We start from the raw sequence: 19486 nt of genomic DNA, 5'->3' as shown, positions 1-19486 counted from the left end.
TATCCACTAGGCTCAATGTACCATCCCTGTTCATCATCATCTTCTTTCGGCTGTTCCAGTTAGGGGTCGCCACAGCGGATCACCTGTTTCCATTTCTTCCTGTCCTCTGCATCTTGCTCTGTCACACTAACCACCTGCATGTCCTCTCTTACCACATCCATAAACCTCATCTTAGGCCTTCCTCTTTTCCTGTTACCTGGTAGCTTCATCCTTAGCATCTTTTTCCCAATATACTCAGCATACCTTCTCAGCACATGTCCAAACCAACGTAATCTTGCCTCTCTGGCTTTGTCTCCAAACCTTCCAACCAGGGCCGACCCTCTAATATACTTATTCCTAATCCTGTCCACCCTCGTCACACCCAGTGCAAATCTTAACATCTTTAACTCTGCCACATCCAGCTCAAACTCTGTCCTTTTTGTCAATGCCACTTGTCTCCAACCCATATAACATAGCTGGTCTCACTACCCTCTTGTAGACCTTCCCTTTCACTCTTACAGGTACTAGTCTGTCACAAATCACTCCTGACACACTTCTTCACCCACTCCATCCTGCCTGTACTCTCTTCTTCACCTCTCTTCCACACTCACAGTTACTCTGAACTATTGACCCCAAATATTTAAACTTATCCACCTTCGCCACCTCTACTCCTTGCATCCTCACCATTCCTCTATCCTCCCTCTCATTCACACACATATATTCTTAGTCCTGCTGACCTTCATTCCTCTTCTCTCTAGAGCATATCTCCATCTCTCCAGGGTCTCCTCCACCTGTTCCCTACTCTCACTACAGATCACAATGTCATCTGCAAACATCATAGTCCATGGGGACTCCTGTCTGATCTCGTATGTCAACCTGTCCATCACCACTGCAAATAAGAAAGGGCTCAGAGCTGATCCTTGATGTAACCCCACCTCCACCTTAAACGCATCCGTCACTCCCACCGCAGACGTCACCGCTGTCACACTGCCCTCGTACATATCCTGTACCACTCTTACATACTTCTCTGACGCTCATGACTTCCTCATAGAATACCACAACTCCTCTCTAGGCACCCTGTCATATGCTTTCTCTAAGTCTACAAAAACACAATGCAACTCCTTCTGACATTCTCTGTACCTCTCCATCAACACTCTCTGAGCAAACATCGCATCTGTAGTGCTCTTTCCAGGCATGAAACCATACTGCTGTTCACTAATCATCACATCCCTTCTTAACCTAGCTTCCATTACTCTTTCCCATAACTTCATGCTGTGACTGATCAATTTAATCCCTCTGTAGTTACTACAGCTCTGCACATCACCCTTATTCTTAAAAATCGGTACCAAAACACTTTCTCCATTCCTCAGGCATCTTCTCACTTTCTAAGATTTCATTAAACAATCTGGTTAAAAACTCCACTGCCATTTCACCTAAACACCTCCATGCTTCCACAGGTATTTCATCTGGGCCAACAGCCTTTCCATTCTTCATTCTCTTCATAGCTATTCTTACTTCTTCCTTGCTAATCCATTGTACTTCATGATTTACTATCCCTACATCATCCAACCTTCTCTCCCTCTCATTCTCTTCATTCATCAACCCCTCAAAGTACTCAATGTACCATCACTGTTAACAAATATAATATATTTGTTTACATTCCTTCATTGGAAATGCCAGTTCATGGCATGCTTAAGGATGACATTTACATCTGTTCGTAATACTTATCATTGTAGATGTCCTAGTATGAGTCTGGCCAGGCTGACTGCGTGTTATAACTAATTTTTGATCACTATGACATAGCACTGGATGGCCAGGTGACATGAACTTATAGCAGGAATGGGATTACATCAGAGCAGATATGTTTTTTTTTGTCCCAGTAGTGTGGTACACTATTTTACGCTGGGTGTGGACTTTTTATTATTGTATTTACCATGGGTACTCTCTTCACAAGTTCATAGGTGTATATTAGGCTAATGGCCCTGGAGCATTTACAAGCAGAGCCCAACTGATTACCCTGTTTGATGAGGAATCTAAACTTTTTGTTGAGGCTGATATGGCAGTTTTTCCAGTCTTGGGACTTGAACCTTTTTTCCGCATCACTGTTTCAACCATCATAATTGCACAGTTATTGGGCAGAGTTTATCTGTAGTCACTGCTCGTCAATGCATGCATTGGCTATTGTTTTTGAGGGGGTTTTTTTTGTGTCTATTCTTAATATGCTAAAGCTGTTGTGTTGCTGGCATACTTAAATTCTTCTGAAGTCATTATGTAAACTAAGATGATGACTGCATCTTCCCTGCTCCTCACTTAACTGTTTTTATCTGTCTAGTGTACTTTCCAATAGTTGTGTGCTGCAAATGCCATATTGTTTGATAAATGTAAAATAAGATTATGTTACACTCATTAATCTTGTAATTTTCCTTGTGTAGTTTTAGAGTGCGCAGAAAATGTTTGTCATACTTGTAAGCCAAGTTTGCCGACACTCTTCGTTAAAAAGCGTTCTCCGTCAAAGTGAGGTTTCAAGATTTTCTGAAAATGTACTGGTCTAAACTTTACAATCTAGGAGCAGATAACATTGCAATTCTGGTTAAATACTGTAATCGTCTGGAAAAGCTGTATCGAGTTTGTTGCATTATCAGTTTTTAAGAAAGCTTTCTTGAACTAATACAGTAAGTAAAAGCTTACTTGAAGTAGTATATTTAGAAAAAAGTGGTTGAATTTTTGGAACCAATAGGAGTATTTATGTGAGGGGTATGCTGAAAGGGAAATGCGTCAAGTGGGATCCCTACCTTATGTGTTCATTTATGTAGTGAAATGAGTATAGTAGGTGGGACTCTGGGTCTATAGTTAAAATGGATGCCAAGGCTGATCTCATGTGCATGATTATACAATAAAGTAACTATAGATTAGGGTGGGTGGTGTTATAGCCACTTTCTCAGTTTGGCTGCTTAGCACGGTGGAGGGAGCACTGGTTGTTCAGAGTAACTGACCGAATCACACAGGGTTAACCCTAAGAACCTCTCAATTTGTAATATATCCGAGGCTGTAGCGTAGTGTGAGAGAAATGTTTCCTGCCATGTTCAAACATTAAGGATTTTTTTTTTACTGCTTGGTTTGGAATGTGGGTTGGGGTGGGGAACAGTTGGATGGGAAAAGGTTATAAAGAAGGCCAAATAACTGTTGTAACAGCTGATGTTTGCTAAAAAGGTCAAGTCTTTTGTCAGCTTTATGTACCATGTTTGTCCCCTTGCCTGACAACTCGCAACAAAGCTATTTTAACAGACTTTGTTTAAATGCCGAAGGCACAGAGCATGCTAGTGATTTACAAAACTACTGTTTAAAAAGGAACCGTCAATAAAACAGTTAATACACTTGTTGGAAATGAAGAGGCCAAATAACATTTCTCCTTTACTCAAAAACCGTTGGCTTGTTTTTGTAAATGTAATGATTTTACTGTTAATTTCCATTCCTCTGTGTAGTTTTAGAGAAGGTTAAGTTAACATACAATTGCCATACCCGCTCACCCCTCAGAAAACATTGTTTACAGTGCAATGAATAAAAAGCTGCATTTATTACTGTAATTCTTTTTTATGTCAGAACATACAGTAAAAAGTTTTAATGCACTTAAGTGCATTTCTTATTGTTTTTGAAGAGAGAGTTTCCACTTAGCTGGCACACGCACTGTACTGCAGCCCAAATACCACTTCAGTTATGTACTTTTTTAATGGACTACCTGCAATGTCAAAGTATAATGCAGACCAGATTTACTTTTGATAATGTAGATCTGTATTAATGGACTCCCAACAATTTCATTTTGTGTTGTAGATGTGATGAGATGATGACTGTGGACATTTAAAGCCTTTTCGGAGTTTGTAGTTGCATTACATTTTTCATTATGTCAATATTAGGGAAGTGCCGTATCACAATATGTAAAATGTCTACTTCCTCCATGTTTATCACTGTCCGAAGCTCCTGCAGTTTCTTTCTTATACTGCTATGTTTCAACATAAACCTCCTAATCTTTTTCTCAGACGTCTGTCCTTTTCTTCTCTTTTTTATTGTTTTCTGTTCTAACTTCTAACACGTCATAACTGCCATTTTATACACATACTCTTTCCTTTCTCTTTGTTTTCAGCCCTTCATCTTTATTTGTAGCCACGTACATCCCCGCCTGATCTGACTCCCTCTTTACCCGATTCCACAAGATTCCTTGCTCCACCAGATTTCACATGTGCCTGGCCTCCACCATTTAGTTCCATTATACCCTTGCATTTAGAATATCAGCAAACAAGTGCATTTTTTTAAATATATGTATAAGTATATGTTTAGCATAGTTTGTGGTTTCACTCCACCACACCCACCATGCATTAACCCATGCCCAAGAAGCTCCCTATTGCAGGCAATGACCATGCAGTGCAGTCTCTTATCCTGCCTTTTCTTTATCTGCCATTGATGGTCACTGTAGCATATTTGAAAACATGACTGCATGCCACGTCTCCTGTCCACCTCGCATGTCCTTCCCTGTGCTTCTTTTACACTTCCACCCAGCAACTCATTCCTGTTCAAATAAAGTGCAACATGTATGTGTCTTTCAAGTTTTGCTATTTTCTGGGCTAGAAAAGGCTGTCTGTTCTCATCCTTATGACAGCTAGTTTAGCTGTACCTTCAGTTTTCTTGGCTTGAATTTATGGTGGAGCCACCTTTACGAAGGAGGACAACCAAGGCTGTTCTCTGCATCTTGCATGAAGTCACTTGCGAGACTAAGGATGCACAGATTAAGGAGTATATCTGAAAAACAGTGGTTTGTACTGGCAAAGAAACACCCAAACATTGTTGGCTACGCAAAGGATAGTTCTGTAACATCTTACCATAACCAGAGATGTCCTCCTCTTTCATGTTGCAGTAGTTGTGGTGTGAGATTTAGGGTTAGCAGGTATTTAGTAATTTCTTTACGCTCAAGCCCTGTACCATAGCTACAGGAAATACGAGCCTGAATCCTCTACCCAAAAGGTGTGACCGTTTTGCTTGGCAAATGGTATCACTGTTGTCTGTTTACAGTTGTAAAGCAATGTTAGTAGTACATCAGATAGCATATATTTTGATGCAGAAGGCTGTGGGTTCTATTCCCACAGCATGTAGATGAATTGCTGATACCGTGTTGGATTTTGAGGGAGTACTGCAGTCCTGAGTACATCCTCCTTTGGATAAGATGCCTAGTAACCATGAACCTGTTTTACTTTGCCTTCCAGTCCCTATTGCAATATTAACAGCTTATCATTTAAATGTGACATTGGCAATTTATTCTTCCAGGGCAGCAGCCATTGAATTTGTAGAGGAAATACTTAAATATAATGTTTTTTGCTAGCAGCAACCTTTTCATTAGTTAGATGTCTTTCATGTGGAATTATTCAGATGACTTGCGCTTCTGCAGAGACTGCATATTGACTGATGTGGGTTGTAATGACAGAAGTTTCAGTAGCCTTTTGTGGTTGAAATGTTGTGAATTGGTCAGTTTTGGCATTATAGGTTCATATGTTTTGTTTCTTTGCCTACTGGCTATAAATTAAAAAGAAAAAAAAAACGCTCTAACAAGTAGTGTTGTATTATACAAGGGATATAATGTAATTATTATATATTCTAACTTAATACATTCAGGAAGGTGAATAAAAGAAAATATGCATGGTCCACAAAATGTGTGCAAATTTAACAGCACAAAGGAAAACATTATGCGCCACTGGCCAGATGCATTTTCTGTCGATGTGTTTTTCAATGCTGTTGTAATGAATGTGATTTTCAAAGTCACAGAAGTTTTAATGCTACATCCGTTTTCATTGTGAGAATGTATCGCTTTGTTTAGCAAACGTCTGAGTGTTTGTAATGGAAAATTTGATATAAAGGTTTTAAATTAAAACCAAAATTCTGTAATCATTGTAGAAGTAAAGCAGTATGTACACTGTGAATTTTGAACAGTGTTTATGGCAACTGGGGAGAAATGGGCAAATAATAGGACACTGTAATGGCTCTGTAAGGGGGGCTGGGTAGGGGCTGAGGGGGGGGGTTGACCCACACGCAACACATGCAGCAGCGCTGATATTCAGGGTAAATGGAAAAAAAAAAACTTTTTTTTCCCTTTCCATGACCTTGCTAGTTGTTGGTAGTGAGCTGTTACTTTGGGTTCCACATGTTGGCCATTTGTTCTACATTATGTGGGCTAGTGTTCCTCAGTTTGGAGACAGAAGGTTGAGATTTATGAAAAAGGATTTCAGGATGGAAGCATACATTTTAAAAAGTGTGATAGCTTAGTGATCATAAAGAAGTTTATGTCTGCTTTGCAAACCTGTGCCGATTGTGCGTTAATGTTATGATATGTTGCCAAACCATCACCATTTGCTTGTGTTTTTTTTTTTTTTTTTTTTTTTTTTTACTTTGGGTGAATATGCCAACCATGCTTTTGTTTCATGTTCTTTAGTTATTGACACATGTTGTTTCTAAGTTTGCAGTAACTATGAAGACCTAGTTTGACTATTTGAGTAACTTGGATTAGCACTGGTTTAATGATTCCTTACATAGGAATAAACAAAATCAACTGAAAGTTCTGCCTGTACTCATCTTGGCTGGAGTGCCTTGTGTGGAGTGTGCATTGTCTCCCTTCATTCTATTTGGGATTCTCATATCTTTTTTAATGTGAATTAATCTTATTAACCAAGCAGATTTTGCCTTAAGCCCTACTGTAAGCGATGCTCTTTATTACTGTACTTGCTTTTTTTGAGCTTTGTGTTGCATTAAGCCTAGGATGCACCGATTGCTGTTGTAATATTAGAACTCATTACACACTGGAATTGATTACATTTTAAATGTGTACAAAGTTGAAGATTACACAGTTGTGTAGATGTTATGAAAATCTGAAATGGGTACAATATCTAAATCTTTTATATTCATAAATACCAAAATAATACTGTCATCAAGCATGTGCTTTCAGTTATGTAAAGGTCATTTTTTTGGTGGTGGAGTAAGCATGGTTGGAGTAAGGATCATTAAAGCAAGCAAAGGCTTTTTATGGAAGCATAATTGACCTTGTCAAATGATTTGGACCAAATAAAATACTGCGGTCAGAAAAAGATCTGGGCACATTTGTTCAGGGCATTGTAACATTTGTCATGTACTATGCATAACTGGTAGAGGTGATGGGGTGTATGGTTTATGTCGTGTGTCTGGGATGGTATATTTATATTCAGTTTTTTTAATTACAGACATAAACAATGTTGGGATGTGTAAGTATTTTGGAATTGCTTTATAATAGTGGGGATTTTTGGAAGGCATGGGCAAACACAACAGTATATTACAGCCATAGCACCTATTGCACTGGAGGCTGGCAAATGGATTTAGTAAGGCACTGTGTCCGTGCACATGAATATTTCAAAAGTCAGTCCTTGCAGTGGCATCTATTATCCGATTCAAGGTAAATTAACCTTGATGTCCTTGATTTAAAAAAAAAAAAAAACTTCTTTGTGATAAGTGACATTTAAGCATTCACCAATGGTCACAGTCACTTCTAACCACAACAAAAGAGAAGGGAAAATCTAGTGATGTGGTTTGTATGTACAAAGAAAAATCCAGGGACACTGCAAAAGCATTTATGAAAACTAACCAGTGGAGTTAAAACATATGTAGGCAGAGACTGCACATACTTTGCAGATGCAAATCTCATAGGTATGTAACTAGGCTATCTGCCCAAGGGCATTTATAAGTCTAGCCAGAGTGTGTCAGCTTTCGCCGCCCCATTCATTAACTGATCCTCTGTCAAGCAGAGCCAATGAAGTGATCCCAGGGGTGTATTTTCTGTTACCCATCCACTGGTCAAGGTTTCTCTTGAAGAGCGTTAGTGAGGGGCTCTGCCTGATGTAATTTGGAATTTTGTTCCAAAGCATGGGGAGTCTCCGTGACAGGAATCTATCACTCCAGCATGTTCTACTTAATGTTGTGGCGAGGTTTAGCTCACTAGAGCACGTGGCTCGCAGTGACTTTGATTTCTTTAGGTGGAGCATGTCCATCAATTCTGAGTTGGACATGGGTTTGTAAGTCAGGCAGAGATCACCTCTGAATAAGCGATATGCCACTGAGTACAGCCGGAGTTTTTTCAGTCGGGCTGCATAGGACCTATGTTTGAGACTAATAATCCTCTTGGTGAGGTACTTTTTTGGTCTTTCCAGCTGTTGGAAGTCTCTTGCGAGGTACATCCCAAATGGGGCATTGCACTCTATGATGGGTCTAATGAGTGACGAGTAGAGGGGCACTATAACCTCTATTTCTAGATGCGAACTCTTTAGTAATTAGATTGGCCACATAGAAGGATTTCCTAACTACTTTGGCAATGTGATTGTCAAAGGAGAGATTACCATCTCCCTGGGTTCCCAGATCTCTTATTATCTCTTCTGTATTAAGGGGGCTGCCATCTATGTGGTAATTTGTGGGTGTTTTGTTTTTCCCAAATGGGATGACTATGCATTTTTTGGCATTTAGCTTGAGGCCATGACTTTGACACCAGGTGTCCGTCTCAGTAAGGTCTTTTTGGAGGATGTCCGTGTCAGCCGGATAGTCAATTATGGCTCCCAGTTTGCAGTCATCAGCAAACTTGGTTAGCCATAGTCCTCCTGTGTTTGCCTGTACTTCTGAGAAGTATATGCCGAACAGTAGGGGGTCCCAGGATCGAGCCTTGCAGGACACCACTTATGACTGGTTTAGAGAGTCAGACCTGGAGCCAGCTATTCTTATTTTTAACAAGGTGGAAGCATGAAGTGATACCGTAACACTTAAATTACTAAAGATCTAAACAACTGGTTCAGAGTCAAAATATTTTATTCTCTAGCTCCTTGGTGCAAGACCTACCAGGAGTAGCTACATAAACTGGATGAGAATGCAGTCAGATAAGGCCATGGCTATAGTGCAGCAAAAAAAAAAGTGTCCCCTCTGTCAAAGGAAATGCTAGAACAAAGATTACATTACGTGAGTCAAGCACCCTGCTGAGAGCCGCCAATCACAGGAATTACCAGGTCAAATTACCCTCAGGACTTTGACAGCTAGGGAAGCTAAGTGTTACGGGGGAGGGGAGAAGTAGATGGACTGGAATTCAGTCTCTCACAAATTAGTGCCATTTAAACTTAATTACAACAAAAGGCAGCAGTAAACAGCACTTTGAGTGTGTTCTGTGACATTTGCACTGCTTCTGTTTTAAGTAGTCATACAGCAGCAGGGAATGTTACTTACAAAGTACTGACTAAAAGAGAGCAGTGCATGCATGTAACATCTATGGCATGACAGGAGTTTTAGGCAAAAGGAGGCTTGCATGATGTAACATTTTTGAGCCAAAAATGCATTCTGGGATACTGAATGGCAAACTGATTTATCAAAACCACGTCAAGATGCTAGACCCCAAGTGGTGAGACTCTTGAATTACATATAAAAATATTTAAAATCCAGTAAATAATCCCAGAATGTTATTAAAATGTAGAAAACATCAAGCCATGATGAAATAAACATTTTTTTTGAGTCTGTGGGTGCAGTACTCCTTTAAGGGCAGAAGAAATTCAAACTATACAGTACCTTCCTAAAATTAAGGACCCGGGCTCAGGCATTTAGTCCAATTAATTTTTTTACTGAATTTACAGACCCCCTTAACTCCCTTATTGTTGGAAGGGTTTCCAAATTGCACTGTTCCTGGATTGTCCCTCTGACAATACTTTGGAAGGGGCAGCATGGTGATTATACTAAAACCTGAAAAATATCCTCAAAGAACAGAAAATTATCTAATTCCTTTCTTAGACACAGATTACTCTGGAATCACAGACTGTGTAAATAATTATCATCTTCTCCTTTTGGCTTTTCCCGTTAGGGGTCACCACAGAGTAACAGTCCGCAGAATGACTGGTAGTGGAGTTTTATGGTATTGAGTTTCCAGCCTGGCACCAAACCTTCCACAGAAGGCGCACGCATACATGCACTCACATCTAGGGCCAATTTTGAGTGTCCAATCCACATGCAGCATTGTCTTTGGGATGTTGAAGGAAACCGGAGCACCTGGAGGAAACCCACACGACCGCAGGGAGGAAATGCAGACTCTGCACAACAGGCACCCCAGCTGAGAATCGAACTGGAGAACCTCTTGCTGTGAGGTGGCAACAATTATATCACACAGCATTTATTCCCAAATCACAGACCTGCATCAGCACAGATTCATACCACATACATTTGAGAATACTGCAAATCATACACTACAGTCAATTTTACTATACATTCAAAATAAAACCTCTTCTGACACTGGTGTAATTTTCAATGATCTTCACAGAAAACTAATTTTCTTGATATTAAAAAGTAACTACCTGATGCAGTATTTCATTTTTATCTTGTATGCTTGCAGTACCTACTTTTTTGTTATTACTAAATAGCAAGCTAAATATAAAAAATTACAAAATACTAATAGTAATAAGGCAGGGGTGCCACTTTCACCTACACTTTCTTTTTGTGCTAAACTTATTCCACAAGGCTACTGAGCAAGACCCTCAGATTCAGCCTTTCACTATTACTGTAAACTTGTTAACCACTTTACAAGTAAATATCTAAAAGGGAGGGCATTGAAGTTATATTAAATCACTGCATCCTGCATGTGCATGCTCAGCATGAAAGCCAAGCTGCTGTGTAGAAGTATCAAGACTACTAAGATATAAAGATATTCATAGCAGCATTTTTTATTTTATTTAATTTATTGAAGTTTATATGTTTTAAACACAATGTGGAATAACAAACTTTTATGATTTAACTGCTGAATATTTCAATATATATTTTTATAATGTGCAACTTTTTGTACAAGCATTTTCTTGGCATGAACAGGGTTAAAGTTTTAAATTTAGTTAATTGATATCAATTAAGGATTTAGAATTTAACCAATGGAGGGGCTTACTTCTTGCATATAATAAGAAGTTATGTCTTACCATAACGTTCCATGTTAGTTGTCTTCTTCTCGCCTTCTTTCTTGCTGGATGGGTTCGGAGCAGATCCTCGGCTCCGACTCGGCCTATACTATAGCTCGAGAGCTATTTTTACCGGCTCGAGGCAGCCCTATATCCCACAATACCATGCGCTAACTCCCCAGATCTCGTTTGGAAGGCAAGACATAGTATAAAACAGTAATATTATAATAATAATATTATAATCCTCTTTTACGAGTACTGTTTACCTGCTAGTAACACTAAGGATACCATGAAAGACTCAACATATTGTATCTCCAGAAATGGAAGGACTCAAAACCTCAAGTCTAACCAGGCTAGGGGGCAGGAGGGAGGGACGCAAGAAAGAAGGCGAGAAGAAGACAACTAACATGGAACGTTATGGTAAGACATAACTTCTTAATGTTAAGTTGTCATTCTCGCCTTCATTCTTGCTGGATGGGACAGCGTCCCTAGCATCTTAGTCCTGGGTGGCTCAATGGAACAGACTCCTGAGTACAGTGGAACCAAAATCAGCTCTATTTCTGGAGGCTAGATCAAGCTTGTAATGGGTAGTAAAGGTATGTTTGGATGCCCATGTAGCTGCGACACAAATGGCATCTAATGGTAACCTTGCTTGAAAAGCCGTTGAAGTTGATAGTGCCCTGGTTGAATGAGCTTTAGGCCTAGAGGGTAGTTGCCTGTCTCTCAACTCATAGATCAAGGTAATAATATATGTCAGCCATCTGAAAAGAGTAACTTTCAATACTGGAAGCCCTTTCTTGCCTGCAGCATAAGAGAGGAAGAGCTGGTCTGATTTTCTGAATTGTTTTGTCCTGTCTAGGTAATACCGTAATTGGCGAACATCTAATGAATGTAATTTTTGTTCAGCCCTGTTGGTATAGTCTGGGAAAAACACGGGCAAATCAATGGAGTGGTTTAGATTTGCTTCCGATAACACTTTTGGTAGAAAGGAAGGGTTTGTTCTGAGAGTTACCCTATCTTTATGAAAAAACAAATAGGGAGGACGGACAGACAAGGCTTGAAGTTCCGATACCCTTCTGGCAGATGTTATAGCTACTAAAAACAGCGTTTTCCAATAAAGAAGTTTGAGGGAGCAAGAAGCTGCCAGTTCAAAAGGGGGTAGAATTAGTGAAGTTAGAACTAAATTCAAATCCCATTGTGGGGGTGGATCTTTAACTGGAGGTCTGAGTAACAAAATGCCCTTGAGAAAGGCTTTACAGAGTTTGTGGGACATAATATTTGCTTCTGAGAGTCCAACATGAAAATTAGCAATGGCCGCTAATTGTACCCTGATAGTGGCCAATGATGACCCCGAATGAAAAAGCTCCACCAGAAAGTCTAGAACCTCATGAATGGGTGCATGGAAAGGATCTAGTTTGTGCCCAGTGTGAAAAACGCTTCCATTTACTCGCATAAGTCTTCCTAGTATTGGACTTATGGGAAGCCAGAATGATATCACGAACAGGAGGAGAAATAAGGGGAAGCCTGGCTATGGCTGGAAGTGGAGCAACCAAGCTGTGAGGTTGATGGAATGTAGAGACTGATGCAGCTTGCCCGTGAGGTGGGTCAACAGATCCGAAAGGGGTTCCAGATGCCAAGGCTGTTCCAGTAGGTATTTGTGCAGGAATGGGAACCAAACTTGTCGAGGCCAAAACGGGGCAATGAGGATCATTTTGGATCTCAATGCGGTTGCTTTCTGAATTAGTTGCGGGATCAATGGAAAGGGAGGAAAGGCATAAAGAAGACCCCAGGGCCAAACGTGAACAAGAGCGTCTCTGAGGGGCTGGCCTGGTAGAGGGAAAAGTGTGAAGTCGTCGAGGCACTTGCTGTTTTGTGGAGTTGCGAAAAGGTCGCAGCAAGACTGGCCCCACTTCCGAAAAATTCCGTCTACTACCGCTTGATTTAGAGACCACTCGTGAGGCATGAGGATAGTTCTGCTCAATCTGTCTGCTATGACGTTGGACTTCCCGGGGATGTGCGTTGCTATCAGAAACCGTTGAGATGAAATCGCCCATTGCCAAAGTCGGAGTGCTTCTAGACAGAGGGGGTAGGACTTTGTTCCGCCCTGCTTGTTTATGTACCACACCACAGACATATTGTCCGTTTGAATTGCTATAGTCCCCATGGGAAGAGAGCTCTGAAGGGCCTGCAACGTCAAAAGCACCGCCCTCATCTCCAGGACATTTATGTGCAGGTGGCATTCTGACTGTTGACAAGTGCCCTGGACCGTCCTGCCCTGATAATGCCCCCCCACCCGATCAGGGGGGCATCCGTTGTGACAGTGGCAACTGGAGGGGGGAGAACAAAGGGTCTTCCCTGAAAAAGCTGAGGGGAAACCATCCACCAGGAGAGATGTTTCTTGCAAGATGGTGTTATCAAAATGTTGTGGGTCATTGGCAGCTGCTGAAAGGACCACTGAGAAAACAACATCCACTGAAGGAGTCTCATGTGGAAGCGGGCTAATGGAAGAAGAAGAATCGCCACCCCCATGAGGCCCAACACTTTCAATACTAGCTTGACTTGGACTCTGCTGGGCTGAAACAGGAGCTGAACATTCCGCCTTATGTCTGTTGCTCTCTGAGGTGGTAATGTAGCAGACATTTCTGTGGTGTTTAATACGGCGCCTATAAAGTTTATACACTGACAAGGCGACAAGGAGGACTTTGCAAAATTTATAGAAATACCCAGGCTGTTGCAAAGATGGATAGTATAATCCCTGGCCATTATGAGATCCTGTTTGGTGGTAGCGGAAATGAGCCAGTCGTCTAAGTATGGAAACACCTGGAATCCTTTTTGTCTCAGGTGAGCCGTGACCACTGCCAAACATTTGGTGAACACTCGGGGGGCTGTGGTGAGACCAAAGGGCAGGGCCCTGAATTGAAAATGACTGACTCCCAGCTGGAAGCAGAGAAACCTCCTGGAGCGCCTGTGTATTTTTATGTGGTAGTACGTGTCCTGGAGGTCTAACGAGCACATCCAGTTCTCTGCCCAAAAAGGGTAGAATGGACTGCAGTGTTACCATCCGAAATTTTGTCTTTAACACATAGTTGTTTAACCTGCTGAGGTCCAAAATGGGTCTCCAATCTCCTGTCTTTTTTGCTACCAAAAAGAATCTGGTGTAGATTCCGGATCCTAGCTGATCTGCTGTGACTGCCTGGATGACTCTTTTGTTTAACAGCTTTTTTATTTCTAGCGGAGCCTGACCCCTCTGCGCGGGTGGTACGTCTGGTAGGGGTTTTGGCGGTTGTACTGGAGAGAAAGTGAGAGGAATTTTGTAACCCTCGGATATGATCTTCTGTACCCATGTGTCTTGAGTGATGGATTGCCAGGCTTCCGGGTACACAGATAATCTTCCCCCAACTGCCTCCGAAGGCGGACAGTCGGGCAGCTTCTCAGGGATGTTGAAAGGGTTGGTCAGGGAAAGATTCCCTGGAACCCTGGTTTTGTGGACCCCCTCTGCCCCTGGGGCGGCGTCTGTTATTATTCCCCCCTCTGCCTCTAGGGGGAAATTCACCACGTGTGGCAGGCGTGACTCCCTGTGGTTTGCGGAACCACATCTTTCCACCCCTCTTGTCCCTTACGATAAGGTCTAGAAGGCGTGGAAAAACTGACTCCCATGACAGAGAGAGTCTTACCATCTTGCTCACATCTGGTGAGGGTATTCTTCACCTGAGGCCCGAACAATTCCGAACCATCAAAGGGGGTCTTGGTGAAGGACGCCTTGAAGGGGTCGGCAAAATTACAGAGTCGCATCCAAGCATGGCGTCTCAACGCAACGCCTGTGCCAGCGGCCCTACTCGCTCCATCAGCTGCATAAGAGATTAGCCGCATGGAGGAGTTAACAATGGAGTTCAGGGTAGCCAGCTGAGAGTTTATATTGTCCTTAAACCCCGCAGCAGAAGGATCCTGTACCGTTTCACCCAGCTCTGTGAGCAAGTCTCTTTGAAGACAGGTGAAATGACATAAATAGTTCAGCGATCGCATAGAAAATGTCACTGAAGCAAAGGTCCGCTTGCCGTACCTGTCCATAGTCCTGGACTCTTTGTTAGAAGGATGAACAGGTACAGAAGGATCAGCTAATTCCTTCTTAGTGGCTGCTGCTACCACCATAGCATCAACTGAAACACCTTTGGTGAGAAAGGATTTGTCATCTGGTGCAGAAATAAATTTAGAAGGCCTCCTAGGGGTAGGTTCCATTGAATCAGGAGCTGCCCACGCCTTTCTAGCCACTACCTCCATTAGTGGGTCGAAAGGGGGAGACACCCAGGAGGTGGAAGGGTGAGATCCAAAGGCGTCAAGGTAAACCGACTTGTCCTCGAAGGTTTGAGAGTGGACCAATTTCCCCTCTGTCTTAGGATCTCCAAGATGTCTGAAAAGGAGACATCCTCAGAGGGGGATCTGGGAGAACCCTCCAACTCATCCAAGTCGGTGTCCGACGTGACAGACTCGGGGGAGTCTATGTGCTTCCTCTTGCACTTTCTTTTCCTAGGGGGTTCCCCTGAAACTTCAGGGGAACCCTCGGAAGAGGAAGAGACACCCAAAGTGGGTACCTTACGCTTTGGATCTCTGCTGTCGGGTATAGGAGGGTGGCCAGAGACCGTAACAGGCACTACAGAGGGAGGAGCCGCAGAACTTAACCTTGGAGTGGACACTGGGTCCAGCACACTCCTCATCACCTCAAAGGCTCCCCTATCAGACACCAAAGGTAGCCCCGGCTCTGAAGAGACCGGAACCGCCCCCGGAACCGACAGAGAAGGCTCCGAGAATGATGTCGGGGCCGAACTAACCAGAGCTGAAGCTTCGAGAGGGAGAGCGGGGTCGGACAAGGGTCCAATGCCACTCGCCCCCTCGGAGTGGACAATGGAGTCCCGGCGCCCGGACCTCTCCATGGACGGAACCAATAAAGAGGTCGAGCCGACAACACCAGAGCCGAAGGAGGGGGTATCGGCTCCGACATGGGCAAGGTCACGGTTCCGACGAACTCTGGCTCCGAACTTGAGAGATGAGTCGGAGGAGGAATGGATAACTGTATCGAAGGAGCCACAGTCTGGTGAGATGGGCTCTGAAGCATTTGGGCCAGCGCCTGAGACTTTATGAGTCTACTGACCACCCTCTCGATGTCATGATTGGAGAGCCTGGAAGACCTCGATGAATGAGTCCTATGACTCCGCTCCGATAGAAGGGGGGGACCTTGGAGCTGATCTGACGGACTCTAAAGAAGGGGACCTAGAGCGCTTGCGTGCTGGGGTCGGCTCCGATGATGGTTTTGAAGCGGAACCCACTTTGCTCGCCTCGGAGCCAGCCGGAACCGAGGTCGGAGCCGTCTCGACACCAGCCCTCGGCTCAGAAGCTGGAGCCGAGGGTTTGGTGGTTTTTGATGACTTCCCCGAGCCAGACTTGGATGGGGAGTCATCAGGCTTAAAAACAAGCCCCTTAGAATAAGCTTGTTACGCCTTTCCTGCAGGACTCTTGAACTAAATCCATGACAAACGGAACAAGAGTCCTGCAGGTGTAAAGGCCCCAAGCAATAGACACAAGTGTGACCGTCTGTCAGAGACATTTTCTGACAGCACGAGTCACACTTCTTGAATCTCGAGACCTTAACGTCTTTGGACATTGCCCTAAGACAGTCACTCAATCAGCACACACACTCACTCACTTACACACAAGGGGGAGATGAGGGGGCTGATTAAAACAACAACACACACACACACACACACACACACACACACACACACACACACACACAGGTGAGTAAACAGAAAAACTAAAGCCTGTAGGCCTGATTATAAAAGTTAGCTACAGGGGTGGGTAGGGCTTACGAAACAAACACTATTAAGTATAATATCGATAGGGAACAAAAGTAGGGAAAATAACCTAATAACTACCTCAAAAAATTAGAAACTTGTTGAAAAAATCCTTTACTGATCTGCGCCGGTAAAAAAAGGCAACCTCGCAGCGAAGCGGCAAACGAGATCTGAGGAGTTAGCGCATGGTATTGTGGGATATAGGGCTGCCTCGAGCCGGTAAAAATAGCTCTCGAGCTATAGTATAGGCCGAGTCGGAGCCGAGGATCGGCTCCAAACCCATCCAACAAGAATGAAGGCGAGAATGACAACTTAACATTGCCTTTTAAATGCGTTTTTATTCTGTATGCTGATGAAGTCCTCATTTGATGGGATGAAAGTGCTCAGTATTTGTAATTAAAAAATGGATTTTCAAACCTAACTGACCCTCATTTATGTGTTGCAACATTTTTGGATTCACGCTGCTCTGTAGCTTAGACAAGCATGCTCACTTTAAATGAGAGAGTTTGCAATACTCACAAAATATTACATTCCTTAAATCCCATTCCTGTAGTGCTAGTGCAGACACGTACCATACACTAATGCAAACATGTTCCTTGTGGAACGTATCTGTAAATATGGTCATTCCAATCAGTCCTCTCTTTTGTGCATTAGTTTGTCTGCATGCAGGGTCTTAGAGTGACCCAAGTCTGTTGCATTGCAACTCTGAATGCTATACAACTCCAAAATTGTATTTCTTCTAGGTAAAAAGAAAGATTAGTACACATTTGCAGCAAAGTAGTCTGTCATGGTGCCTGTTGCTGTTATCCTTATGTTCAACTTCAGCATGACAAAGGATGCTTGACTAATGCTATGCCTATCCAAATACAGTTCCACAGTCTGATCTCCTACATAAATATGGCAGATGAAAAGCTGCAAAGGTATGAATCTATGATTTCCCCCAATCATGTCCATTTTATGATTCAAATGGCCTGCTGGTGCATTGGACCAACAGGACTACATATACTACCAAAACAGCTGCCCCCACACAGTAGAGGAAAGAAGAGAGCAGATACAAAGGCTGCAGCACCTGGGAGAGGTGAGAGTGTCACAAGAAAGAGGAAACAAGCCCAAAGATCAGTGCAGTTCAGGGGAAACCTGTTTACACTGTTGAACTGTACATTATGTGCAATTCATATTACAAATAGAGATGTATGTCACTTCAGTGTAGAACAAAAACACTGAACCATAACTGATGAAATACAAATGCTCAAAACGAAAAACAAAATTTACAGGGAGAGCAAGTCAGCCTGCACCCCACACCCCCTACTAATTAGAAGTACCAACTCAAAGTTGTACTACAGTGGGAAAAAGGCAAATCCCCAATCCCTGCTGTACTACAATCTCACATGGTAAAAAAAAAAAAAGTGTGTGTGATCAGCAGATTATTTTGTCAAATGGGGAAACAAAATGTAGTATGGGTAGTCGAAAATAAACTTTTGAGTACATGTATGTATTCTTCCATATACATAGTTATTACAGTGCATCTGTGTGTCTGTGTTTGCAATGTATTTCACATTTGAGTGCGCCATTGCATGGTATCCAGTTATTAATCTGTTTCTCCTGTACAATGCTATGCTTTATGCTGCCAAGAATAAATTCATCAAGCTGTACAGACAAAACGTTAGATTTTTTTTTCTTCCTTGTACTGTGCCCTGAGAATTTAGACACCTTATCTATATTTCATAAAAATGGTATTCTGGATTTATATGTCAGTGAACCTGGCTAGCACATACGACTTACTGGATTCTGCAGTTACAGTGTTGTTGGACACATTCATGAAACACCTGAGTAAGGGGTTCTATTTCAAGAGAAGACGATTGTGGACTTTTTGTTTTTTTAACAAGTTTAATCTTCACACTTTAAAACTTTCTTTTTGCCATAACCCAATAACTGTATTAGCAAGTTAAGGGTATGCTTTAAAAGAAAAATGGATAAACCATAGCATTCTGCAAGACAAGACAGATGAACTTTTGATATCCTGCAATGGCATACTCAAATGTGTAATATATTACATATACACAAACACACACACTTTTCCATTGTCATGTTCATGCATTACTTTTCTCATGATTTCTTTATATCATGCTTTCATATTTTTTTAATTGGCACTACGCCCCTACAGCATACATAATCTCCATCATTATTTTGTAAATACTGATCCCAAATAAGCCATTTATTTTTATGCAGTTCAAAGAAATGGAGGTGGGATCTTTAATAGGTGGAAGTAATTTCTTTTACATTGCTCGACACAGCATCTACATTTGGATTAGTCTTGGATTTCCATTTTCCTGTTTTGTTTTTTTTTGTTTGTTTGTTTTAGCTGAGAACAGCATTAAACTTGAGACTTTGTCTTGGCACTTCTAAGCACTACAATTTGATCCCCTAACATTTGTATTAAACCATTTTGTAAGGAGTCTGAAAAGCTATCAAGTCTTTATATTCCTAAATTATATGTTCCCAGTTTCCTGTCTGTTTTCACCTTCACATCCACAATAGCAACTACTCCCTTACCTGGGAGAACACCCTTTGAAGTCTACCATGTGTATTAAAAAAATAAAATAAAATAAAAAACAAACGTGCTAACATCTGCACACAAATATCCTAAACCATCTGGATTTTGTCACATGCTTAGATGCCCTACAAATGTTTTCC

General features: G+C 42.0%; 1 protein-coding gene across 1 annotated transcript in view; it reads right to left on the bottom strand.

Moving 5' to 3' along the window:
- The window catches only part of SYTL4 (synaptotagmin like 4), a 975777-nt gene that overhangs the window by 695184 nt on the left and 261107 nt on the right, over window positions 1–19486 (bottom strand). The gene's annotated exons all lie outside the window — the stretch shown is intronic.

This window comes from Protopterus annectens, chromosome 15.part0 (assembly GCF_019279795.1).
Source record: "Protopterus annectens isolate FY-2018-M chromosome 15.part0, PAN1.0, whole genome shotgun sequence".
NCBI classification, from domain to species: Eukaryota; Metazoa; Chordata; order Ceratodontiformes; family Protopteridae; genus Protopterus; species Protopterus annectens.
The sequence above is the reverse complement of the archived record's forward strand: the minus strand, read 5'-3'. Positions and strand labels throughout refer to the sequence as shown.